The 12,414-nt window shown below is 41.6% G+C and overlaps 1 protein-coding gene across 4 annotated transcripts in view; it reads right to left on the bottom strand.

Moving 5' to 3' along the window:
• Positions 1-12,414, bottom strand: part of OXR1 (oxidation resistance 1) — a 454,063-nt gene that overhangs the window by 407,951 nt on the left and 33,698 nt on the right. The window contains exons 1-2 of one of the 4 annotated variants that reach the window (XM_038388480.2): positions 10,843-10,870; positions 9,356-9,458 (exon numbers count right to left, since the gene is read on the bottom strand). The exons of the other annotated variants lie outside the window; for them this stretch is intronic. The gene's annotated coding sequence lies outside the window, so the exon portion shown is untranslated. Of the gene's footprint in view, positions 1-9,355; positions 9,459-10,842; positions 10,871-12,414 lie in introns of those variants that run through there. 4 annotated transcript variants of the gene reach the window in all.

The following is a 12,414-nucleotide window of genomic DNA, read 5'->3' on the forward strand; positions in this document are numbered from 1 at the left end:
AAGCAAGCTTAATACAAATGCTTTTGTTCATCAGAAAAAAACGGTGATTAAATTATTTTTGACTGATGGGAAGGTTTTAGCTATAAACTCCATCCTAATTTCAAAAAATGCTTGAGGGAATTTCACATTAGTACAACCAACTCCAAGTCATTCCAGGTAAAATGTCTTGTTCTCTCCAACTGAGGAAGCAGTGATTGTTAAAACTGTATGTTTCATTGTGCTGGGTTTGGGCAGTGGCATTTTTGTCTCAATTTATCCAGTGCTCTTGCAGCATATCTGGTTTTGTCAGCATGGCTACCCCACTTTTAAGGTAGCAAAGGGGAAGATAGAGGAGGATCTTTCCCCGCTTTCTCATGCTTGTTTTCTCACAGAATCAGCAGACCGCACCTGGACAAGCGGCACAAATGTAATCAAGCTGTGCAATTTCTCTGCCTGTGCAATCACTCTCCCTGCCACTGAGCGGTGTCAGGGTGCCTGGAGTTCTGGATTGAGATTTAAAAAAAAAAAAACAAAAAAACACATGACTGAAGTTAAACTCCTTGTCTGGGAATTTCAAAGGAGTTGGTGACCAGCTCTTGTTGAAGATCAATGGGTGTCGTGCACCTGACTATATTTTAGGCACTTTAGAAAATCCCATGCCTAATTCCTTATTTAGTCACCTAAATAAAAGTGCCCTGGTATTCATAGTTACTTGGCACTTCTGAAAATTAGACCACTTAGGCTCCTAATTCCCTATTCAGCCACCTACCTTTAGATGTGCATTAAAATCAATTTTTTAAAAAATGGATCTGGGATTTTTTTCATTCTTAAATAGTACCAGAGTGAGTAGGACTCATGAGCCTTAGGTAAAATTTTCAAAATTGCCTAAATCATTTAGGAGCCTAAGTTTTACTGACAGTCAATGGAATCTTAGGTACTTTTGAAAGAGCAGTATTTATTAGATTATGAACTCTTTATGGCAGGGCCTAGGGCTATCTTTGAGTTTGTAGAGCACTTAAACAGAACAGGGCCCCAATCCTATCCTGGAGCCTCTGGGATATACATAATAATGCTATAAATGATGTGGTATCGTCATTTCTCAGGAAGAGAATATGCTACTTGGAGAAGCTGCATAAGTTTAAACCTGGTGAGTACCTGAGGCATTCTCCCCTGGTGGGTGAGAAATTAGTGCAAATTCAAAGAGGGTAGGACATTGCCTCTCAAATAGCACCTAACCCATCTTTGCAAGCAACATTCCCTCTGTGCTCCTCTTTCCTGGCAGCACAGCTTCCTCCTTTTCTGGAAAATACTACTTATGTAAATATAGTTTATCATAAGAGGCACAGAAGAAAAAAAGACCACCACATTTTGATCATTTTTTCCAAGTTTTAACCAAACTGCCCAATGAGGATATAGAGGGGTAAAATATTGAAGGGTAAGCCTTTTCCTCTTCTTCTAGTTGTCTACTCAGAGTAGCACTGATTTAATTAAATGTGTTATTTCTACACCAATATAGTGCAAAAGGCTGAAGCTCTTATTTCCATTAAAACCAGATTTATTTTGAGTTAGCTTAACTCACTTTATGAACAGGTTTAAGCTAAATCAAAATAAGCTTCCATACAGGGAGTTGGCCCAGAGTGAGACTCCTTTTCATTATGAGAGGGTTTCACTATAGAGGCAACTGTGCCCAGAGGGTGGCAGAAAATAAAACATTTAGACAGGAATACAGAAAATGACAACGAGAATAAAGGAACAAGAAGTGCATGGAGGACGGTGATTTGAATTTGCTGACATAACTAAAGCAGGGTGGATTAATGAGACCATATGAGTTCTGATCACAGACACATACAGGATTTTTAAAAAGAATGGGGCTCAGACTCAGGGTGAAGCCCAAACCCCACTTTCATCTATATACAAATCTTTCAGACTTGGGCTCGGACCTAGGACCCTACAGGGGTGTACGGTCTGATCCCAAATCAAGCTGGAATCCAAGGTTTGAGCCCCACTGCTTCGCAGTATAGATACTACTCCCCCATCCCCCCACCTCCGACAAGACTGGCTGGCAGGGCAACCTTGCCCCATTCATCCCTCCATTCCAACCAGCTCCCCTGGGGATGCCTCCATCACCCTATGCCAGCGTCAAGTGCACAGCAAACAGGGAAAGGAGAACTAGGGCCAGGAGACATGCAATGGTAGATGGTTTCTGTCATGTACAGGACTTCACTGTGTGCTCTTGTTCATTCATTTAAATATATATTTTTGAGATTCTGTTACAGGTGTACTGGTGTGGTAATTGCACTGGCCTGCCTGCCAATGGGTGAATATTGTTCTTTTCAAATACATGTTTATAAATAAAGCTTTTTATTTCATCAACAAAGTTTATTGCGTCACTGCATCAAATTATATTCAATGTGTATTTAAAATAACAGAGGTAAACAAATGATCGGGGACAATTAGGAATTAGTATGCAAACACTGTTCTTCAATACATATAGCTTCTTCGGCTATCCTTCTATTCGAGGATGTCTGCCAAGGGGATTCATTGGTGAGTTTTTAAGTGGCCGAGGACCCCAATACTTGCCCTGCAGTGTCAGGTGCCTTTGGTGGGTCAGAAAATGCCACCGAACTGTTCAACAGTGCATCATGGAAGCTCTGCCCGTTTTCTGACAGAGGAGTAAAAGCACAAGCAAGAGGTTTTCAAAAGTTGCCTCTGCCACGTTACTGGCTCCAGTAGCTGGGTGCACACAAACAGAAAAGACTGCTTGGCGTTGCATTGGTGGGCTGTTTTAATTTCCTGTAATGTGCAGGGTGCAGAGTCAAGTTATCCCACAATGCAACAGAAGGGTGCTGGAGAGCCTGGGATATGGCTGGTTTGACTTGGGTCTGCATGCTGCAGTGTGTACTCCAGAGGCCCAGATTCGAGACCATGTTAGGAAATTCTTAACATAGGGTTAACAATCAGTGTAGATGCTCAAGCCCTAGGTTCTCTAACCCAGGGTCAGCTGAGTCGAGTCCCACTAAACCTGGGGTTACATTGCAGTGTAGACATATCCTCATATAAATGTCTTTTAAAAAATGACAATGAGTTGATAGGGGTGAGACAATGGATAAAATGTACTTGCACTTCAAGCCAGTTTTTGACACAGTGCTGCATTAAAAGACTGATGTGGCATATATGGTTAAGTATCATGCTTATGGTGAAATTCAGAAGTGGATGAAAGCCTGACTTAGCAATTGATTATTCACTCATATTATCTCTAGAAACAGCCTGGTTAGAAAGGAAGCAATAAGTGGAGTGTCAAAGAGACTAGAATAAAGCCCAGTTTCATTCATATTTCCCAACAATTGTCCAGTGGAGTCAATATCATGCTAGGTACACAATTAAATTATTATTATATTTAGCTTACGGTCCTCATCCCATTGTTAAAAAACTTTAATTAACAATACAAAATGGCCCTCCTCATAAGTAAAGTGTATAAAATGTGAATAAAAATACAACATATAAAATAAAAATATTGTACATGCAGTCAGATGCAACAGTCATATGACTTTAAAGTCATAATTTTCTTACACTGAGGGCAGGCCCTGTACATTGTCAAATATTTCTGCACCCAGTTAAATCACACAACCTCCACTTATGAAAATGGGGCATAGGAATTTTTGATTATTTTACCCAATGTACAGTAAAAGCTGTGTTATCCGGCACTTTTCCAACTGGAAAGCTCTAGAAACCAATATTTTGGGAGGGGGTCTAGGGCGTGGGCTCTAGGAGGGAGTGGGTTGGGATGCAAGAGGGGTTTTGGGGTGTCTGATCCAGGCAGGCTTCCTGCAAGTGGTGACATGTCCCTGCTGCTCCTAGCCCGAGGAACGGCCGGGGGGCTCTGTTAGCTGCCCCCGCCCTGCCCCAAGCGCTGGCTCTGCAGCTACCATTGGCTGGGGACCCATGGCCAATGTGAGCTGCGGGGGCAGCACCTGCAGGCAGGAGCAGCACGCAAAGCCGCCTAGCTATGCCTCCGCCTAAGAGTAGCACGGACATATCACCACTTGCGGGGAGTCACCCAAGGGGGGCACCGCCCAGATCCAGCACCCCAAAACCCCTCCCACACCTCAATCCCCTGCTCAGAGCCCCCTTCCCCATCCAAACTCCCTCCCACAGCGCGCGCTCCGCACCTCCTGTCATGCCCCCACCCCCAGCCTTGAGCCCCCTCTTACACCCAAACTGCCTCTCTCTCTTAGTTAACCAAAATTTTTGACTTACCAGCACACCCATATTCCCCCAACATGCCGATAACAAAGCTTCTACTGTATTTTCAAAGTTCAGTGTAGTTTGTAATGTGGTGGAATTAAACCTGTAACCAGATTAGGAGTGGGCAAGAAACATTTTCTGGTTCTTAGAAAAACCCAATCTGAAACACCCAGCATCACCACCAGGGGTCCCAAAACAATAGGAATGAGAAAAGTCAAAATGAAAGAGCAAGACCAAGACCAACCAAAAAGACCCCCAATAAAACCCTCCAGATAAACTTAAAACAATAGTAAAAATAGAAGCTATTCTTATTTGCACTGTTGCAGCACCTACGAGCCTCAGTCATGGACCAGTGGCCCCTTGTGGTTCTCAGTGCTTTTTCTCCAATCACCTGCTTGGAAGGAGATCTTGCCTCTCTCAACCAATGGCATATTGAAAGGACTTATAGCTATGTTGAGATATAATACAGGAAGTTTTTTTTTTTTTTTTAAAGTGCCTCTGGCATATGAAAGACTTCACTTTCCCTTCCATTCTTAATAGGCTAATTTCTCCAGAGCTACTTCTCACTTGGTCTGAACTATGCAAACCACCAGTGGCAAACAGGTAGTAAGCAGGTAGCAAATATAATACCAGTGTGTTGGCATTCAAAGATCTCCAGGTTCAATGGCATCTGAAGTTGCACCCAAGTTCTTGAGTACCGTACAATAATGTAAAGAAGTCAGAAACAAAGTAAGTTGTAAATTACCATACAGTAAGTTTAGAATGTTTATATAGACATACAGTATGCCTTTCCGGAAGATGTGCTTTAGCCAAACACAAGTTATGTTTTAGCCAGACACAAGTTATTGGGCTCAACAGAGCGGTAAGTGGGTGAAATTTATTGGCCTGCAATATACAGGAGATCAAAGTAAACTGATTTAGTGGTCCCCCTTGGCCTTAAAAAAAAATCTATGAATTATCTACACAAATATATTATTTAAACTGAAAATAATATATTATTTATATTAAGTGAAAATGAAGTTGTGAGATTATACTTAAACTCTTTGGATCAGTAATGTTTAGATTTCAGAATTAAAAGAGGCATCCTTCTTGCCTGATTTATTTATTTATAAAGCCTACCACCAAATTTACTTATATTTGCAATGAAATTACTCTCCCTCTCATATAAAAAAAGTTTTACCTTGGCAAGCAGGGTTTCTTAGAGATATTCTGGTGACTCTACTGTAATGATTCTTTACATAATTAAGCAACTAAACCATGTGAAAATTAACACACCAATAAAATTAAGTACTTTGCAAATGGAGACAAAGGAAATACAATAATAAAAGGTAAATTCTGATTTACGTGAACTATGACTAAATACATCAACAGAAATTGTCATACTTTGAAATAAACCAAGAGAAATACCATCTGTTGTTGTTCCAAAGGTCAGTCCTGTGGTAAGAATGAACAAACAATTCACTTTCTTAGCATAAATAACTAGACCTGCCAAGATTATGGCCATGGGGAAGTATACACATTATTCATTCTAATTTTTTTTTGTAATTTTTGCCTTCTATTATCAAGAACTATTTTTGCCACAGTGCTCCTTTGCTATCTGAAATAGAAATACTATAGACTCTCTTTGTAAGCTATTTATATTTGATGCATTTGATTTTGGTGAACATTTCATCTGTCAACAGTCCTTTACAGGAGCTACTTTTAACAGTTTCCAAGGATCTAACATTGCTTATTAGGATTATGTTTGTAAGCCAATTAATTTAAACCTTCTTACACTGTAATTGTATTTTATTAATTTGTTACATGATCTTCATTTTAACATACAGTTCACTATGGCAGCTTCATTCTGTCCCCTGCAAGACACAATCAGGCTTCCTAGAGTATTCATTCTGAGACAGGTTGCAGAGTAGCAGCCGTGTTAGTCTGTATTCGCAAAAAGAAAAGGAGTACATTCTGAGACAGACAAACATTCATAGATTTCAAGAATGGACCACTGTGATCATCTAATCTGACCTCCTGTATAACACAGGCCATAGAACTTCCCCAAAATAATTCCTAGAATTTTAGAAACGAAATATTGATTTTAAAATTGTAAGTGATGGAGAATCCATCACAACCGTTTGTAATTTGTACCAATGGTTATTTACCCTCACTTAAAACTTTACACCATATTTCCAGTCTGAATTTGTCTAGCTTCTACTTCCAGCAATTAGAGTGTTATACCTTCATCTGCTAGACTAAAGAACCTATTAAATATTTGTTCCCCATCTTCCAAAAATCAAGACTGACTTATAGTGACAGAAGGCATGAAATCAGGACGTGTAAGAACAGTGGGTACGGTTTCTTAAAGAAGAAGAAACTCATGTTACTTTGGACAGACAGTCTGACATCTCAGGGTATAAGAAGGAAAGTGAGGATGTTAAAGCCTAGAGAAGCTTTAACAGACTGTTTTATAGGCTCAACTAAATCCATTCAGAAGAAGATCCTGAAAGTCAGATATTGTTCAATTATCATAAAAAAGGAACCAACAGGTCATTTGGCAATTTTTATTGGTTGTCCCTCAAGCAAATATAGCTTAATGAAATCAAAATATAGAAAGCAGAGCTTTACACCGGCAGAACTAATTATAAGTTGCTTAAACTCCCCAATGCCAGATTTCTATGCACCCCCTCTGCTAATGCTACAGACGAAATATGCCTCACAGTTGTAGAGGAGTGCAGAAGCTGAAAATAATTCGATAGGAAAAAACAGGAGAGATGAAACACCACATGGCACCATTCAGGAAAAGGCAGATCATATGTATTTTCTCTTTACCTCTCCTGAGCTGCAGTCAGATACTTACTGGAGCACCTGAACACTGCATTTCAGTATTAGAGTTCTTTCTCCTCCGTGGATAAGAGTCAGCTAAAACTGATGAACTAAAATCAGGAACTAGATAACAGAATGACTGATGTAGAGCAGAGGTTCTAGACAGCAAATAAGCCTAGGAGGTTGAAGAAAGAGAAGGTAATTTCGGCTGTAGCGGTGTGGACTGATTAGAGTGGAGTAACACAAGTATTAGAAAAAAGAAAGAGTACTTGTGGCACCTTAGAGACTAACAAATTTATTTGAGCATAAACTTTTGTGAGCTACAGCTCACTTCATCGGATGTATCGTGTGCAACCTATGGCAGCCCCCTACCTCCCTGTCCCTGCACCCCCATCCAGCGACCCCCCCATCCAGCGACCCCCCCGGCCCCTGGCTCAATGCTGTCATCCCACTAGCTCCTAAGCCCATGCACCAGTCTGTCTCTCCCAATAGCCTTTCTGAACCCCAGTCTGTGACCCTCCAGCAGCCAGTGTGGCCCGCTTGTCTGTCCTGTACCTCCTCACCTGACCCCACTGTGAGGAACACAGCCTCTTCCCCCTCCCCCTCCACATGCTGGCTGCCCATTCTTCTGGTGCCACAGCAGCCCCTGGTGGGTGAATGTTCTAACTACAGCACCTCTCCTGCAAAATCTATATTCTGAGGAGAAAAAAAAAACAACAAATCTGCAGGGGGACATGAATTCTGCATGTGCACAGTGGCACAGAATTTCCCCAGAAGTAACTCTGCTCCTGAAAGTGAACAGACCTTTTTTTGCCAGCTCAATGGCTAGGTCTTCTCTGGCTAGGCCTTCTCTCTCTCCCCAGCTCAGAGTCACACTGGCTCCAGATTTCTCTCCCTCCAGGCACAACAGTCCTATTCAGACATTGGCTACTCTCCCCTCACCTGACCCAGGAGCCTCACTCATTGGCCCAGCCTGCAAGGTCTTTCAGTCCCTTATATCATGACCCTTATCTTCAACCCAGCTTGGTCTGGATCTATGGAGCTCTGGTGGCCACCATACCTGAGCTCCCTGAGATTGTTGGGCAGTGCAAGTGGGTGCCAGCATACTTGAGCTCCCTACAAGGGAACTCCAAGTGTGTTACAAATAAAAAAAAACTTGGTGGCCTCTGGCACTCTTATATCACATTGGTGCATTTATCACTGGAATCACCATCCCAAAAAGAATAGAGGTTTATCAGTGACTTAAGAAAAAGAATTTAAATTCATTAAAAGTAGGAAATGAGATAACTATGCATTTTGCAGCTACTGTAAGTGTGACACTGATGTTTCAATCTGAGGTAATGTAATATATTGCATTAAAACTGCCAAAGATGACAAAAAGTTCAAAGATTCAAAGTTGTGACAGATTTGTTACCAATCTGCCTGAGGCATCAGGTGATCAGACTGAGGCTGCAGGATCGTTAGGGGAGGAGATGAAGGAGCACACCAAGTGACTAAATTTTAAAGCTTTATTAATAAAACAACAGTGGTGAGTGTTGGGAATGCTCCCACGTCACTCGTAGGAAGAAAGCAAGCATTAGTGCCCCAGCCCTAACCCACTTTCGTACTCACACATGCACGACCCGAGGCTGGCCAAGCCTGGGTGTAACATAAGAAGAAGAGGGGGAAGGATAGACGAGAGTTCTGTCCTGTGCACAGGCCATCTAGAGTCCGCTGTTGATCTCCGAATTGCTTCAGTTCTCGGGGGTTGGGGGGATGTTAAGTCCTGGGTTCTTCAGGGGGCATTTCATTCAGGGACCTCTGTCCCTCTGTACCAGTCCAAACCAGCCTTCCGAGGCTTTCTAGGCTTCCCCAAAACACATCAGCTTCAGGGTTATGTTCCCATTCGCTAACCTTCACATTCTCACTAGTTTTTGTAATCCCCTGCCATCTTGTTCGTCTTATTTCTCTTTTCTCATGGTTGGCTGGGGTTGGGTGAGATACAGATACAGCTGCAGGCTTCTGGGCTGCATAGAGTCTGTTCGAGCACCGTGACCTTGGACTGAACCAGCATCTTATCTTCGGACTGAGCTGAAGCGTCGAGTTAACCCGTTCTCTTCTCTATCCCTCCTTCTTCGGCCTCTTGCAACCTGCAAAGGAACCTTTCACTCCACACTCAGACCTTTAACCCTTCACAAAATACCTTGCAATACCTGCAACAGCATTAGCAACATACAATGCTGATTGCCTCCCCAAGGGACCCCCTGAGGGAGGGAGCCATTGGATTGTGACAAAGTTTTTTCCAAAGTTCATGCTCTTTATTAGTTACTGTAGCAGAACTCACCAAAACATTTCACGTTGTTAAGCAACTACTCATCAAAGTGTGGATGACAGCAAAAGTTGATAGTTCTATTTTCACTGATTCCAAAACTCCTTAAAAGTGTATCCTGTGGACAAAGTAAATCAAAAGCACTTTGTGAAAATGGGCTAGCCCCATATTCTATTTCTGAAGTGTACAGATGACCTTAAAGAGAACATTTACTATTTAAAAGAACTGGTACTTCCAACAAAGATTCCATGAAAGGCTTCCCACATATTTTAAGGTACTGCACTGTGTTACCGGCATTCAATACTGTTTATTAGATTTTTTTGAAGACTATCATGAAACTTCTCAAGCAAATCACTACCAACCTAATCAATAGGATTGATGAGTTTGGACTAAAATTATCAAATTTATCAGCATATAAAGAAGACAATGTGGGTGCTAATTATTCTAAATTTAACGGTTTTCCAAAAACAGAGAAAAAAAGTTACAAGACATTCTTGTTACCAATTGTTTAGCTCATGTCAAACACAGCAGCACAAGAGTTGCAGTGACCAAACTAAACATTGATGTAGAAAACCTAGTTTAAAAGGTTTACAGCCATTTTAGAATTTGATCACTGAGCGTTCAACAGCTTTAAAGAGTTTTGCCAATTTGCTGGGGTAATACAGTAAAATTCTGTCACGTAGTCACACCTTGGCTGTCAATTGTACTTGCTCATTGAACAACTGGCAATATGTTGAAAAGGGCTTACAAGTTACTTTCAATCTTTGGTGGAAGATAAATGCCATAAAGTAATATGGGGTCGTTTTGGAGATGCTAAGTTGTACTTTTTCTTCTTGAACCATGCTCAAAAAACATTCACAGATAGTACTGAAGCTCTGGAGTCAAACTTGCTCACAGTAACTTCATTGTACGAACTGATGTCCAACCTAGACAAACTAAAATGTAGAATAAATGAAATTTTATGGTTGTGTTTTGAACTCCAAACAGAAGAATTTCTGTGAAAGTGAAGAAAGTAGGAAACAAATTTTCTGCTTTTCTTTAAAATCAGTGGACTAGAAAATATTTATGAAAGGTGATTCACTGAAAATATGCACTAAAAAAATCCTCTCTTATTGGAAAAATAGCATTCTTTTAAAGAATTTACAGAAGCTGTTGAAACATTCAAAACTGATGAAGTTATTGATATGGACAAATTAGAAGAAGAATTTTGTATAATCAAGGAAGCCATTTTGTCTCCAGAATTTCAAGACTACACAAGTATTAAAAAGAAATACCTCAAGATTTTCAAAATGGCAGATTCAAGCAGAAGCGGAAACTTCAAAAATTTGAAAAAAAAATAGGTTCTTACATATTTTCCATTTCATGCAGTAATGCATAACCTGAAATGATATTTTTGTTAATGAATTATGCATGGTGAAATGAAAGTAATCAATTGGAAGTGGACACAGTGAAAGCAGAACTACAGATTTGCTACAATTTTGAAAAATATTGAGTTCAAGTACCTGCTTCCAGAATTCTTCAAGAAGAAGCTGTTATACAAGAAATAGACAATAAGTTAAGGTTCATGCATGCTTTCTACGAAACATTATTTGGTTAATTGAGTTTTGTCCTCATTTTTAGAAGCACTAAAAAGGACTTGTCATCCTTTTTCAGTTACCCATGGGGGCCACCTGTGTTGCTACACATCACGAGAAAGAGATTTAAAATGGTCACTTAAGTGTAGCACTGTTTAAAGGAGAAAAAGATTTGCATCCTATGGAACTCTAAAAGCCAAATAGCAGGACACCAAAAAGGATGGTTTCTCTGTTAATTGAGGTCTTCATGTTTGAAAGGATGGATAATTTTTGTACATAAATAAGATAATGAAGTTCACAAGGGAAGTCACAAGAGCCTTACAATTTTAATAATTTAGGATGGGATTTTCAAAAAGCATCCAAGTGACTTAGGAGCACAAATCACTCCTAATTTTTAAATAAATATTAAAACCCATGCTTCAGGGTTTAAGCCAATCTCTAACTACTAGAGATCAGAACATGACCTAAAATGAGGACAGATTATCCCATTACAGGGTTCTTATACCTTCCTCTGAAATATCAGACACGAACCACTGTCAGAGACAGAATACTGAACTGGGTGGACCTTGGGTTGCCAGGTGTCCGGTTTTCGATTGGAACATCTGGTCAAAACAGGAACTTGGCAGATGCTAAAAGTCCAGTTAACCACAGAAACCAACCTTCCACACTGGGGAGGGATGTAGGAAGGGCAGCAGCTGTGGCTGGAGCCACATGGAGGAGCTGCTCTCTGATCAGCTGCTGACACCTGACAGAGAGCAGTGACTGGCTTCCGGACCAGGCTCCAAGAGGTAGGTGCCATTGCCCAAGGGGGGTCCTGTCCGCCCCCCCCTTCCCTGCCATGCCCCAATTGCCCCGGCCCGTCACTATGGGGACGACCCCTCTCTGCCCACCCCCTTGTTCCAAGGACCAACCCCAGCAGTGCCCCGATTGCCCTGGCCCTTGTTACGGGAACTGACCACCGCTGTGTCCCGGCCCAGTGTGCTCTGGGGACCAACACCCCCCTGCACCATTGTGCCCTGATTGGACAGGCAAGCAGGCGCCCCATCAGCTCCTCCCAGCCTGGTGCTGCAGGCAGCAGATGAGTCCCAGGAGAGGGGGGAGTGAGCAAGGGGGGGAGTGGAGAGTGAGCAATGGAAGAAGGGGGGAGAGATGGGGCCTCAGGGGAAGAGGCAGGGCAGGGGCGAGGCAATTGCAAAGTTGGCGACCCTAAATGGACCACGAGTCTGATCCTGTATGGCAATTCCTATATTTCATCACCCACTCCTGGGAGACACTGTGCCTTCTTGGAAATTCCCTATTATGCTGGTGGGGTAAGTAATTTGCAAGAATCTTTTATGAGATGCAGCTTGGAAAACTAGTTAGCATATCTGCCCATAGCCTGCCCCCACTCCATGGTTTTCAGGTGGGGAGCATTTGGTGTTCTAGCTGGTAAAATAAATGATACATGTTGAAATTTTCTCAACATTTTTACTGTTTTCTTCAAAAAGTGTCTAAATTTCT

Source organism: Dermochelys coriacea, chromosome 2 (genome assembly GCF_009764565.3).
Source record: "Dermochelys coriacea isolate rDerCor1 chromosome 2, rDerCor1.pri.v4, whole genome shotgun sequence".
NCBI classification, from domain to species: Eukaryota; Metazoa; Chordata; order Testudines; family Dermochelyidae; genus Dermochelys; species Dermochelys coriacea.